Genomic DNA, 15,586 nt, shown 5'->3' on the forward strand with positions numbered 1-15,586 from the left:
CTGGAGGTCCTCAAATCCTTCTGTGATTTCATTCACCATCACCCTAGCATATCCTTCTGGAATCGGCCGGCAGTGAAAAGTTGCACCAGGTTCAGGAGGTGCAACAGAGCCAACAACCGCCTTGACTTTCAATTCCATCCACTACGTCATAAGGTGGCAATGCTGAGACTCCGTGATAGCATCTACGGGGTAGCTAGCAGGAGCCGTGAAGACAGGCTCCTGAAGCAGCTCCGTGGAAGCCACACTGCTTCTCCGCTGAGATGGCGGGGTAGCTTCGGGTGTAGCTTCGGCAGGTCGCGTGCTGCGAACTGCCTCTCGTTCCTCTAGCGCTTGTACCCTTGCATGCAGCGCCTATATTTGGGTCAACTCCTTTTTCTTCTTCCACTCCAGGCGTTTGTAACCGCCTGCGTCGGGAAATCCAGCCTTCCACGAAAGGGAGCCTGGCGTGCCTCGTGTCCGTCCAGGGTGCTCAGGGTTCCCGAGGGCCTCTGTGAGCTCGTCGTTCTCTCTGTCCAGAACGAACGTCCCTTGTTGCGCCTTTTTGAGATACTCCTGAAGCTTCACGATGGGTATGTTCAGCTGCTCGTCGGTCCAAACGCACTTCCCTGTTACAGGGTCCAATTTCCCCCCAACCCCGAAGAACCAAGTCCTGCAACGGTCTGGCCAGCGTCGCGTCTCTGGTTCGATCCCTTTATCAATGAGGTCATTCCTAGCCTTGTCCCACAATGGCCGGGCTTTCAGGTAGCCACCAGACCCCGTGCGATGGTGATGCTTCTTCTTTGCAGCATTTTTCTTGTTTGTCACCGACATCTTCGCTGCTCTCTCAGATTTCTTTTTGGTGAAAAATTCGGGCCACTGATCTTTGATCTTCTCAAATCGGCCGATGAATTCTGGAGTCTTGTCTTGGTCGACAAACGATGATTTCAGCTCATTCTTCCACCTCTTGAATAGCTCAGCCATCTTCTTAAGAGCATAAGCCTTTATCATTGGCTTTTTAACTGGATTCTTCGGATCCTCCTCTGGCGGGAAGGTGAAATTTTCCTGCAGCGCGGTCCAAAGATCAGCTTTCTGCGTATCGCTGACATAAGACACCTGAGAGTCTTTGTCCTTAGGCTTCAACCGTTGCTCGATGCTGATCGGGATCATGTCCCTCACTAGAACCCCGCACTGAGCACTAAATTTTTGCTTGGTCCGGAGAGGTTCAATCGGTTGGCCAGCGCGATCAGTTTCGATGATCGTGTACCTTTCATCTACGTGCAACTTTCTCTTCGGGCCTCGTCTCGTTACCGAAGTGTTGCTCGATCCGGAGGGCTAGAAAAGAAGAAAAAGAAGAGAGTTAATATGTGTACATACAAAACAATTAATGCATCAATTAGCTATGGTCAGCACATGCTTAATTAATTAATATATATACCTGGCCGAACTCCGTTCGGTCACCGGAGCCGTCATCAAGGTGTCCTTCCCCCTCCATTCGGTCACCGGAGCCGTCATCACGGCGTCCTTCCTCCTCCATCGTTTGATGGCACGAACCGGGACTAATGCCCACCTTTAGTCCCGGTTGGTGCCACCAACCAGGACCAAAGGTGTTGGTAATATGCCCTAGAGGCAATAATAAAAGCATTATTATTATATTTCCTTGTTCATGATAATTGTCTTTATTCATGCTATAATTGTGTTATCCGGAAATCGTAATACATGTGTGAATAATAGACACCAACATGTCCCTAGTAAGCCTCTAGTTGACTAGCTCGTTGATCAACAGATAGTCATGGTTTCCAGACTATGGACATTGGATGTCATTGATAACGGGATCACATCATTAGGAGAATGATGTGATGGACAAGACCCAATCCTAAACATAGCATAAGATCGTATAGTTCGTTTGCTAGAGTTTTCCAATGTCAAGTATCTTTTCCTTAGACCATGAGATCGTGTAACTCCCGGATACCGTAGGAGTGCTTTGGGTGTGCCAAACGTCACAACGTAACTAGGTGACTATAAAGGTATACTACGGGTATCTCCGAAAGTGTCTGTTGGGTTGACACGGATCAAGACTGGGATTTGTCACTCCGTATGATGGAGAGGTATCACTGGGCCCACTCAGTAATGCATCATCATAATGAGCTCAAAGTGACCAAGTGTCTGGTCAAGGAATCATGCATTACGGTATGAGTAAAGTGACTTGCCGGTAACGAGATTGAACGAGGTATTGGGATACCGACGATCGAATCTCGGGCAAGTAACATACCGATTGACAAAGGGAATTGTATACGGGGTTGCTTGAATCCTCGACATCGTGGTTCATCCGATGAGATCATCGAGGAGCATGTGGGAGCCAACATGGGTATCCAGATCCCGCTGTTGGTTATTGACCGGAGAGCGATCTCGGTCATGTCTACATGTCTCCCGAACCCGTAGGGTCTACACACTTAAGGTTCGGTGACGCTAGGGTTGTAGGGATATGTATATGCAGTAACCCGAATGTTGTTCGGAGTCCCGGATGAGATCCCGGACGTCTCGAGGAGTTCCGGAATGGTCCGGAGGTAAAGATTTATATATGGGAAGTCCTGTTTCGGCCATCGGGACAAGTTTCGGGGTCATCGGTATTGTACCGGGACCACCGGAAGGGTCCCGGGGGTCCACCGGGTGGGGCCACCTGTCCCGGGGGGCCACATGGGCTGTAGGGGGTGCACCTTGGCCTACATGGGCCAAGGGCACCAGCCCCAAGAGGCCCATGCGCCTAGGGTTTCAAGGAGGAAGAGTCCTAGGAGGGGAAGGCACCTCCTAGGTGCCTTGGGGAGGAGGGATTCCTCCCCTTGGCCGCACCACCCTAGGAGATTAGATCTCCTAGGGCCGGCGCCCCCCTTGGCCCTCCTATATATAGTGGGGAGATGGAGGACTTCTTACCTTGATCTTGGGTGCCTCCCTCTCCCTCTCCAACACTTCCTCCTCCTCCATAGTGCTTGGCGAAGCCCTGCCGGAGTACTGCAGCTCCACCACCACCACGCCGTCGTGCTGCTGCTGGAGCCATCTTCCTCAACCTCTCCTTCCCCCTTGCTGGATCAAGAAGAAGGAGACGTTGCGCTAACCGTACGTGTGTTGAACGCGGAGGTGCCGTCCGTTCGGTGCTAGGATCTCCGGTGATTTGGATCACGTCGTGTACGACTACCTCATCCCCGTTCCTTGAACGCTTCCGCTCGCGATCTACAAAGGTATGTAGATGCAATCCGATCACTCGTTGCTAGATGAACTCCTAGATGGATCTTGGTGAAACCGTAGGAAATTTTTTGTTTTCTGCAACGTTCCCCAACAAAAGGCCGCGCACAACAGCGTGGTGGTGGGAGTTTAGTCCCACCTAGCTAGTTGAGAGGGGCGCGGAGTGGTTTATAAGCCCCACTGCCGCACCCCTCTCGAGCTCCTCTCTATTGCAGGCTTACGGGCGTAATTGTCACTGCTATGCCATATGGGCCTTCTGGGCCTTCTACGGGCCTGAATCCTGGACCATTGATGGGTTTCTAGTCGTATTCAGGCCGTGGTGGCCCAGTAGGTGGCATTTTTTTTATTTTTTCCCGGTTTTTTTGTTTTCTTTTTTGCTTTTTTTGTTTCGTATCTACTTACAACAAAATACTTATTTATTTTATTTTATTTTGTTTCTACTTATATATATTTGCTATTAAAGTTTCTAACAAACAAAATTCTTTATGAAAATTCCTTTTGCTTTTAATGATTTTGAACAGAAAATACTTTGATAATTTTAGTTACATCAATTTTATATAATTTTAGTTTGATAAATTTTAGAGGTTGTTTATAATGTTTTGAACAGAAAATACTTTGATAATTTTAGTTTCATAAATTTTATTTATGTTATTAAAGTTTATTTTATTTTATTTTATTTTATTTCTACTTATATATTTTATTAAAGTTTATATTATTTTGTTTCAAATTACTTATTTATTTTATTTTGAGATAATTATTTTTTCTATTAAACTTTCATGCATTTACTGATTATTTTATTTTGTTTCTCTTTCAAAGTATCAGGGTTTCATACGGAAACTCGTCTGTTACAAAAGGATTTCATTTTTTTAAACTTATTTGAACTCCATAGTTTTTCTATGTTCAAAATGCACCATTCAAAGCCACATCATCAATTTTCAACCCTTTCTGACTTTATTTGTTATTTTTAATGCATTTACTGATTTTTTTTCAGCTATAAGACCCTAAAAATGAAAAGCACTACAAATGAACTCTGAAAAGGTTAAAAGTTGGCATGGTATCATCATTTCACCGACATAGCATGTGCAATAAAGTAGAGAGGCTTACGACAAAAACTCGATGCACTTCGTGTACAAAACGGACAATCTCTTTCGAAGAATCAGGGTTTCATACGGAAACTTATCTGTTACAAAAGGATTTCATTTTTTGAACTTATTTGAACTCCATAGTTTTTCTATGTTCAAAATGCACCATTCAAAGCCACATCATCCATTTTCAACCCTTTCTGACTTCATTTGCTATTTTTCATGCATTTACTAATTTTTTTTCCAGCTATAAGACCCTAAAAATGAAAAGCACAACAAATGAACTCTGAAAAGGTTAAAAGTTGGCATGGTATCATCATTTCACCGACATAGCATGTGCAAGAAAGTAGAGAGGCTTACGACAAAAACTTGATGCACTTCGTGTACAAAACGGACAATCTCTTTCGAAGAATCAGGGTTTCATACGGAAACTCATCTGTTACAAAAGGATTTCATTTTTTTGAACTTATTTGAACTCCATAGTTTTTCTATGTTCAAAATGCACCATTCAAAGCCACATCATCCATTTTCAACCCTTTCTGACTTCATTTGCTATTTTTCATGCATTTACTGATTTTTTAGCTATAAGGCCCTGAAATTGAAAAGCATTTCAAATGAACTCTGAAAAGGTTAAAAGTTGGCATGACATCATCATTTCACCCACATAGCATGTGTAAGAAAGTAGAGAGGCTTACGGCAAAAATTGGATCTACTTCGTGTACAGAACGGACAATCTCTTTCGAAATATCAGTGTTTCATACGGAAACTCGTCTGTTACAAAAGGATTTCATTTTTTGAACTTATTTGAACTCCATAGTTTTTCTATGTTTAAAATGCACCATTCAAAGCCACATCATCAATTTTCAACCCGTTCTGACTTCATTTGTTATTTTCCATGCATTTACTGATTTTTTTCAGCTATAAGACCCTGAAATTGAAAAGCACTACAAATGAACTCTGAAAAGGTTAAAAGTTGGCATGATATCATCATTTCACCCACATAGCATGTGCAAGAAAGTAGAGAGGCTTACGGCAAAAACTGGATGCACTTCGTGTACAAAACGGACAATCTCTTTTTATACGGAAAGTCGTCTGTTACAAAAGGATTTCATTTTTTTTAACTTATTTGAACTCCATAGTTTTTGTATGTTCAAAATGCACCATTTAAAGCCATATCATCAATTTTCAACCCTTTTTGACTTCATTTGTTATTTTTCATGTATTTACTCTTTTTTCAGCTATAAGACCCGGAAATTGAAAAGCACTAGAAATGAACATGGATAGATAAGTGACCAAATTAATAGTTGTTCATCATCACATTAAAACCAAGGTACATACATAGTTCAAATTGAACAACATATAGCTCTCCAGAGCATCTAGTTAAACCATACATTGAAACTATGTAAAACCTTTCAATGCAGCAACAAGTGCGATCATAATCACAACTAAGGTAACAATTGATCCAACGGCATAATGATACCAAGCCTCGGTATGAATGGCATATTTTCTAATCTTTCTAATCTTCAACCGGATTGCATCCATCTTGATCTTGTGATCATCGACGACATCCGCAACATGCAACTCCAATATCATCTTCTCCTCTTCAATTTTTTATTTTTTCCTTCAAGTAATTGTTTTCTTCTTCGACTAAATTTAACCTCTCGACTATAGGGTCGGTTGGAATTTCCGGTTCAACCACCTCCTACATAAATAAAATCTATGTCACGTTGGTCGGCATAATTGTCATAAACAATAAATGAACCAAATAGTTATAAAAAGATAATATATACCATATCTGAATCATAGAGAGGATGAGGGCCGACGGGGGCGGATACCAGAACCATCGCACTATATAATAACAAGGAATAATAAAAGTAAGAAAATTAGACAATTATCTATCTCAAGTAAGAATTTTTATCTTGCAGAAAGAAGATAAGAACAAGAGGCTCACCACGGTGGTGCCGGCGACGAGGCGATCGACGGCGGTGAAGAGGGAGCACTAGTGCAGAACAGGGCAATAGCACCGGTTCGTAAGGCCCTTTAGTGCCGGTTTCGGAACCGACACTAACATTTCGGCACTAAAGGCCCCCCCCCTTAGTACCGGTTCAGCACGAACCGGTGCTAAAGGGCAACCACGTGGCACAAGCCAGCTCCGGGGGCCGGGAGCCCTTTAGTACCGGTTGGTAACACCAACCGGTACTAAAATGTTTGGGGGATTTTTGGTTTTATGATTTATTTTTCATTTAATTTTGTGTTTTCCATTTTAATTCTTTTTCTATTGCTGGTATTTTACGGTACTACACATTGTACACGTTATGCATGTATATATATAAATAGAATTTCTAGTAGAACCAATCATATATATATATATATATATCATCAATGTCTCACAAACCACCATATTAATTTACACATACACACATGTATAGCTATATACAATTTCTCCTACATATGCATGTTGCCTTCGGAGCCAGTGGCATTATCCTAATTGGTGCCTTCGGAGCATGATGACAATTGCAAGTGGTTCATGACATGTTCGATGGGGGCGGTAGCGGGTAATAGTATTCTCCCTTCGGATTTATGACCTGGTCGAGCAAAAATCCCGCTATTTCCTCTTGAAGTGCTTCTACGCGCTCCGTTTCTAGGAGCTTCTCCCGCACCTCTTTGAACTGTTAAGAAGGAGATCAATATGCATGTGTATTAGTTGTGTGACTAGATATCGATAATGGTGTAAAAATTGTGAATAGTGTTCTGACAAGCGTACCCATTCCTGTCTTTGAGATTTGCTCCTTTCGGACGCCATCATGCGAATGTTCTCGCAAACGCAGTATGCACACAGATTAGTCCCCTGCGCCTGCTTCAGGGCCTTTATTACGAGAATGGAATTTAATTTGATCAGATAATAATTAATCAAGCATGATAATTAAAGAGATGGCAGCTAGCTAGCTAGCTAGTACTACTTAATTACTTACCTTGGATCGAAACCATTTCAGCTGTGGTTTCCATTCGCCTTCCGTGACGCTGATGAACCTTGCCCAAGCCCTGCCCGCCGACAAAGAAAATGAATAAAGTGGTTATTAAATAGTTCATATCATGAAATGACGAACTAAATAGGCCGAGATATATAGTTAATAATGATTGAAATTACCTGTTGACTATCCCATACAAGATGTTGTAGTCACTATTTGCTTTGAGTAGCGAGTCCAGTATTTCAACTGTTCCGGCGTCAACTTTAATGATACACAAGATCCAGTGAAATCTGCATGCACACACGTTTGCATGTCTTAATTAAGCGGGCATATGTAAGCAAAAACATGTAGCTAGCTAGTAGGCAAAAACAGAGAATTTGTAGTACAAGAAAGTGTGACTCACTCGAAGTTGTAAGGAAGTAGTATATCTTCATTGTATTTGAGGCGCTTCAAGAACTCTAGCATGCTGTCCTCTACCTGCTTTTCATAATACTTGCTCATTTTCCATGTGTATTGATTAACGGTGTTTGGGTCAATGAACCCAATGCCATAGCGTCCACCTTTTCTCATTTCATACATCTTCATCCTGCATAATACCACAGAAAAGAATATAGTGAGGATAATTACAGGTAATGATTGATCAAAAGGATCACTACAGCTAGCTTGAGACTTAAATTACAGAAAGAAATCACTTACAGACAATAGCAACTGACGATAGATTTGTCGAGTGCGTCTTGATTGTATAACTAAAACAGTTCAGAATACTCAACGGCCACAGCTTTCTCATGGTAGTAATGATCCTTCTTGACATACACCATCAAGGACTCTCTATCGGATCTCTTAGTAATGTCCATGTACCATTGATGCAATTCATACATTCTCGTTGGGAGCTTCTTGACATCTTCTGGCTTGACCAAAGGTTGGCCCCGGACATATTTCCGTTTTATTTCCTCCTCTGTAATCACAGGCATGTCCTCGATCTCGAGGAGTTGTCCAACAGTGATCTTGAGTTCTTCAGCCTGCATTATATGCTCCTGGGTTATTACCACATCGCCCACCTCGGGAACGTAAACTGTTTGGCCACAATAATATTGGGCGCGCGTACTGTCACGTGTTGTCGGCACAACAAGCGGGGGGGTCGATTGCGCCGCCTGTTCTCCCAGCTGGGCAACGATTTTCCCGCATTTTTCGACAACTGCTTGTTGTTTGCTCGAGCTCGAGCTCGCCTCCTTCTGTAGACGTTGTCGATGTAACTTCCTGATGTGGCGCTCATAGTCTGTGTCAACAGGCTAAGGAGCTGGTGGTTGAGCCATACGAATGAAGTGGTCAACTACTTCCACAGGCACTTTCTCCCTTGGCGGCGGTGGCGGTTTCGGTCCAAAATGGGCGTCGACTTCTGCCCGCACTATGGCATTGGTTTGCTCCTCGGTCCTGTCGTAAGCCCTCACAGGAAGAGGAGTAGTGAGGTTTGGACCATATTTATATCGCTTGCCTCCGCCTGTACTTCCTGTACTATGACCTCGACTGGTACCGCTACGCACCATAGCTGCGGGGTGTCTCTTCTGCGATTGCTGAGGCGGCGGAGACGGCTGACGGGGCTGAGTTGGACGAGGAGGAGTGGCCTGAAGCTGTGCCGGACTTGGAGGAGGAGTGGCCTGAGGTTGTGCCGGACTTGGAGGAGGAGTGGACGTCTGACGCTGTGTCGGACTTGGAGGAGGAGTGGCTTGACACTTTGCCGGACTTGGAGGAGGAGGAGTGGCCTCACGCGTTGCTGGACTTGGAGGAGCGGGAGTCTGCTGACTCGGTGGCGAACTTCGACGAGGAGTCGGGTGACGCGGTGTCGGTGGCCTTCGAAAAATGATGCAATCCTTTCTCCATAGGATGATACGATGTTTGGCATCTCCGAGTGTGTGCTCCTCATCACCTCCAGGAATGTCAAGCTCTAGCCCCGAATATTGGTCCACCACCTCATCAACCAAGACACGAGCATAGCCCGCTGGAATCGGGTTGCAATGGAAGGTTGCCTCGGGGGAATTTGAAAAAGCAACGGCGTCCGCCACCTTCATGGATATGTTCTTCATTTTGAAGTGTAGCTCGCAGTTAGTGTTCTCCGTGAGGTCATCCACGGGGTATCTATCCAGCACTACTGCGTCGCCCGGGGCGGAACCCACGCTGCTTCTCAGCATGGATGGGGCGGTGGTATCCAATGCTGGATCATCCGCTAGCTGCTGCAGCTGCTGAGACCCCCTTTGCTGGCTAAGTGAGTCGATCTGCTCCTGCTGCCGCTGGAATTTAGCTGCCAATTCCGCTTGACTTGCTTCTAGGCCTTGAAGGCGTTCATAGTCGAGCTTCCTTTGCTCCTCCTCCATCTTCCTCTTCTTCTCCTCCGCAATCTTCTTTCTCGCACGGGTTCTGTAGTCGGTGTTCCAGTCCGAAAACCCCTCATACCACGGAATAGCGCCCTTGCCTCGTGTTCTTCCCAGGTGTTCAGGATTTCCCAGGGCACGCGTAAGCTCGTCGTTCTCTCTGTTGGGCTGGAACACCCCCGATCGAGCCTCTTCTATTGCAACAAGTAGCGCATCGTCGGCTCCGTTCAGACATGCCTTCATCGAAACATTGCCTGTCTTCGGGTCCAACTCCCCCCTATGCACATAGAACCAAGTCCTGCAGCTGGGGGGCCAGCTCTTACTAACCGGAGTGACACCTGCATCCTCCATCTCTTTCTTAGACTTATCCCACTTAGGCATTGCCACCGCGTAGCCACCTGGCCCCAGCTTATGGAACTTATCCTTTTTTTCGGCATTCTTCTTGTTTATTCTCGACCGTTCCTTAGCTAATTCTGAATCCTTGAATTTCACGAAATCGTCCCAATGAGCACTTTGATTCTCTAGTATCCCCTCGAATACTGGAGTCTTCCTTCCTCCCTTGACGTACTTCTCCCACGTCATTCTCTTGTGGTTCTTGAATGCAACCGCCATCTTCCTAAAAGCAGCGTCCATGACTTTCCGCACGTCTGCTTCTATGAAATTATCTGGTAGGGTGAAATGTTCCATGAGAGTATCCCAAAGCAGATTTTTTTGATTCTCGTCGACAAAAGTAACATCTGGACGTGGATTTGCTGGCTTTCTCCATTCTGGAAGGGAGATCGGGAGTTGGTCCTTCACAAGAACTCCGCACTGACGAACGAACTTGTCCGCAATCTTCTTAGGCGCTAATGGTTCGCCATTAGGTCTGATTGCCTCGATATTGTACTTTACGCCCTCCTTCAACTTTTTGTTCGGGCCTCGTTTCGTCCTTTTGCTTGAAGATTTGCTCGATCCGGATGGCTGAAAGAAGAAAGATCGATTCGTTAATATATCTTCAACTCATTTAAAACATGCGATGATCACCAGATTCCTTCTTATATAAATATATATACCTCACCGGTGTTTGTTGTTTTAGGATCAACATGTTCTTCGTCGTAGTTCATGACTTCATCTTCTCGGTCGTCGCGATCGAATATCATATCACCCTCTCCGGTGTTGTTTAGAAATTCGGACCCGTCAAAATCTTCTTCATTCTGATCATCATCTGGCCCGCGTATAATATCGAGCATGGTCTGTTCTCTCTCTCTGTCGGTATTGTCCGCCATAGCTTTTATTTAACTATGCCAAAAGAAATATAAAACAATTTAGTATAGTCTCGAATAATAGATATAATCTCGAATACATCATCTCGAATAATAGATATAATATTGAATACATCACTAGCTAGCTAGCTAGAAAGCTAATAAACATCGAATAGTACAGAGTAATCTAGGCCACTCGCGGTTCCTGAGGTGCGGGCGGTGGACACCCAAAGAGAAGGAACCATCACTGGATCATAGCTCGGGTGATCTCCCCAAAGAACCTGCCAGGTATTGGAGAACCTGACGTCCATAGCAGCCATGTAGCGATGGACGTTCTCGTCCTCCTCCCTGACACGGTGACGTACCACCTCCGGCGGGGCCGGCTCCCTCCGCACTGAAAGTGGCCCACGTGAATCCCACCAAAGGAGCTGAGGGTCGATGACGGGACCCGGGGCCGGGTTGCTCACCAAGCGTCGCGCCCCTGAAGGTAGCACCTCCCAGTGCCAGCCCGGCGGAGCCCACTCCCGGACATGGGTCCTCTGAAGCAGGACGTCGTCGCGGACGTGTCGACGGCGAGGATGCGGGCCGGGCATCGTCGACAACAAAATACTATATGCCGCAAAAGTAAAGTAACATTTTTTAAATGATGGATTGTGATGATTTCATATATGCAAATTCTAAATTTTATAACTAAAAATATAAGAAACTAAAAAAACATCGATCATCGTCTAACAATTTGAAATTAATCTAATTCATCTAGCTAGCTAAAACTAACATTTCCAAAATTTCTAACATTTCTATATAACTAACATTTCTATAACATTTGACATTATATATGTTATAACTAACATTTCTACATGCTATTTGACATTAATCTAATCTAATTAATTAATTCATCTAAAACTTTGTATGAAAAACAGAAAAACAGAAAAAACTAAAAGCTAAAAACAGAAAAATTGTGTGTGTGTGCGCGTCTAGTGTGTGTGTAGTGTGTGTGTGTGTGTATGTGTGTGTGTGTGCATGTAGTGTGTGTGCGCGCGCGCGTGTGTGTGCGCTACGGTCGGCGCCGGCGCCGGCGCCGGTAGCGCTACGATCAATTGGAGGGAGGAGAGGGGCCGGGGGAGGGGCTCACAGCGCGCGCGGGCAAGGTCGAGGCGACGGCGACGGCGAGGGCGATCCAAAGGCGACGGCGATGGCGAAGCGAGGGGATCGGCGACCGGGACGGCGACGGGGGTGCCGCGGAGTCGACGGGGACGACGCGACGAGGACGGGGGCGTCGCGGAGTCGACGGGGACGGCGCCACGGGGGCGGCGACGGCGCGGGACGGGGCGGCGGCAGAGAGAAGTGGGAGATGAGAAACTGAAAATTTTCGAAGTGTTTCTTATATAGGGGACACCTTTAGTACCGGTTGGAGCCACCAACCGGTACTAAAGGCCTGTTCTGGCCAGGCCAAGCGGGGGGAAGCACCCCCCTTTAGTATCGGATCCTGGCTCCAACCGGTACTAAAGGCCCCCCCTTTAGTACCGGTTGGTGCCACGACCCGGTACTAAAGGGGGTGCGCTGCCAGGCGAGGGGCGCAGAAGTTTAGTCCCACCTCGCTAGCCGTAGAGCGCTCACACCTGCTTATAAGCCCCGCCGCCGCTGCTGTCTCGAGCTCCTCTCTAAAGCAGGCCTTCTGGGCCTACATCTGCTACTCTGCCCTGTGGGGCCTATTGGGCTTGCGGGCCTGCATCCTGGCCCAACAACAGGTTGGGTTTCTAGTCGTATGCAGGCTGCTGTGGCCCGGTAGGTGGGATTTTTTCATTTAGTTTTTTCTTTTCTGCTTTATTTATTTAGTTTTATTTATTTTTAGTTGTTTTTTGCTGTATTTAGAGTTTCTTTGTGAATATTTTTGATAGTTTTTAGAAACTTTCAGTTAGTGCCGGTAGTTTTTAAATTTGAATAGTTTAAATTTTGAATTATTTGAAATTTGTGTGAATCACTAGTTTGTGAATAACTTAACTTTAAAAATACATTTTCCAGTGATTCTTTTTTCTTATGTTTTATCATTATATTCAATTTGGTAATGCTTAAGTTATTTAAAAATGAAATGCCTTTGTAACGGATGAGTTTTCGTCCGAAACCCTGATACTTCGAAACAGATTGTCCATTTTGTACACGAAGTGCATCCAGTTTTTTCGGTAACCCTCTCTACTTTTTTGCACATGCTATGTGGGTGAAATTATGATACCATGCCAACTTTCATCCTTTTCTGAGTTCATTTGAAATGCTTTTCAATTTCAGGGTCATTTAGCTGAAAAAAATCAATAAATGCATGAAAGAATTTGCTTGCACATGAAATTTCTTCGCGTTTCAAATGCCAAAACACATAACTAGCTACCCTAACTATTACAGAGATTCCCTCCTGGGTGTGAAACACAGAAGAAAGTGATGATAGCTAAGCCGATCACATCCCAGATCTTTGGGTGTGAAACTTTTTCTTCGCGTGTGTCCCTTTGCGTCGTAGCCATGGAAAATCTTCATCATTTAACGGGATGCTCGGGTCAATATTCACTGTGAATGGAGCAATTTCATCAAACTTTTCATAATCTTCTGACTTGTCTGTCTTGTCATCCACTCCCACGATGTTTCTCTTCCCAGAAAGAACTATGTGCCGCTTTGACTCATCGTACGATGCATTCGCTTCCTTATCTTTTCTTTTTCTTGGCTTGGTAGACATGTCCTTCACATAGAAAACCTATGCCACATCATTGGCTAGGACGAATGGTTCGTCTGCATACGCAAGATTGTTGAGATCCACTGTTGTCATTCCGTACTACGGGTCTTCCGTTACCCCGCCTCGTGTCATATTGACCCATTTGCACCGAAACAAAGGGACCTTCAAACCACGCCGATAGTCAAGTTCCCATATGTCCTGTATATAACCATAATATGTTTCCTTTCCCGTCTTGGTTTCTGCATCAAAGCGGACACCACTGTTTTGGTTGGTGCTCTTCTTATCTTGGGCGATCGTGTAAAATGTATTACCATTTATCTCGTACCCTTTGAAAGTCATTATATTCGAAGATGGTAACTGGGACAGCAAGTACAGGTCATCTTCAATAGAGGTGTCATGCATGGTACGTGCTTGCAACCAGCTGGCGAAACTCCTGGTTTGTTCACGTGTAATCCAGTCATCAGACCGCTCCGGGTGTTTGGAGCGTAGCAAATTCTTGCGTTCATCCATATACGGAGCCACCAAGGCGGAATTCTGTAGAACTGTGTAGTGTGCTTCAGTGAGAGAATGTCCGTCCATACATATTATTTGTTCCCCTCCTAGCGTGCCTTTTCCATCCAGTCTGCCCTTATGCCGCGATTCAGGAACACCAATCGGTTTAAGGTCAGGAATAAAGTCAATACAAAACTCAATGACCTCCTCATTTTGACGGCCCTTAGAGATGCTTCCTTCTGTCCTAGCACGGTTATGAACATATTTCTTTAAAACTCCCATGAACCTCTCAAAGGGGAACATATTGTGTAGAAATACAGGACCCAAAACGTTAATCTCTTCGCATAGGTGAACTAGGACGTGCGTCATGATGTTGAAGAAGGATGGTGGGAACACCAACTCGAAACTGACAAGACATTGCACCAAATCATTCTGTAACCTTGGTATGATTTCTGGATCGATTACCTTCTGAGAGATTGCATTGAGAAATGCACATAGCTTCACAATGGCTAATCGAACGTTTTCCGGTAGAAGCCCCCTCAATGCAACCGGAAGCAGTTGCGTCATAATCACGTGGCAGTCATGAGACTTTAGGTTCTGGAACTTTTTCTCTGCCATCTTTATAATTCCCTTTATATTCGACGAGAAGCCAGACGGTACCTTAATACTGAGCAGGCATTCAAAGAAGATTTCCTTCTCTTCTTTGGTAAGAGCGTAGCTTGCATGACCCTGATGTATGCCGTCTTTTCCGTGCATACGTTGCTGGTCCTCCCGTGCCTCAGGAGTATCTTTTGTCTTCCCATACACGCCCAAGAAGCCAAGCAGGGTCACACAAAGATTCTTCGTCACGTGCATCACGTCGATTGCGGAGCGGACCTCGAGGTCTTTCCAATAGGGCAGCTCCCAAAATATAGATTTCTTCTTCCACATGGGTGCGCGTCCGTCAGCGTCATTCGGAACAGGTTGTCCACCAGGACCCTTTCCAAAGACCACCTTCAAATCCTTAACCATATCATGTACATCAGCACCAGTACGGTGGCGAGGCTTCGTCCGGTGATCTGCCTCACCTTTGAAATGCTTGCCTTTCTTTCTTACGGGATGCCTGCTCGGAAGAAATCGACGATGTCCCAGGTACACATTCTTCTTACAATTAGCCAAATATATACTGTCGGTATCGTCCAAACAGTGCGTGCATGCGCGGTATCCCTTGTTTGTCTGTCCTGAAAGGTTACTGAGAGCAGGCCAATCATTGATGGTCACGAACAACAACGCCTTTAGGTCAAATTCTTCCCCCATGTGCTCATCCCACGCACGTACACCTGTTCCATTCCACAGTTGTAAGAGTTCTTCAACTAATGGCCTTAGGTACACATCAATGTCGTTGCCGGGTTGCTTAGGGCCTTGGATGAGAACTGACATCATAATGAACTTCCGCTTCATGCACAACCAAGGAGGAAGGTTATACAAACATAGAGTCACAGGCCAGGTGCTATGGTTGCTGCTC

The sequence above is a fragment of the Triticum urartu genome, chromosome 3 (assembly GCF_003073215.2).
Source record: "Triticum urartu cultivar G1812 chromosome 3, Tu2.1, whole genome shotgun sequence".
Lineage (NCBI taxonomy): Eukaryota > Viridiplantae > Streptophyta > Magnoliopsida > Poales > Poaceae > Triticum > Triticum urartu.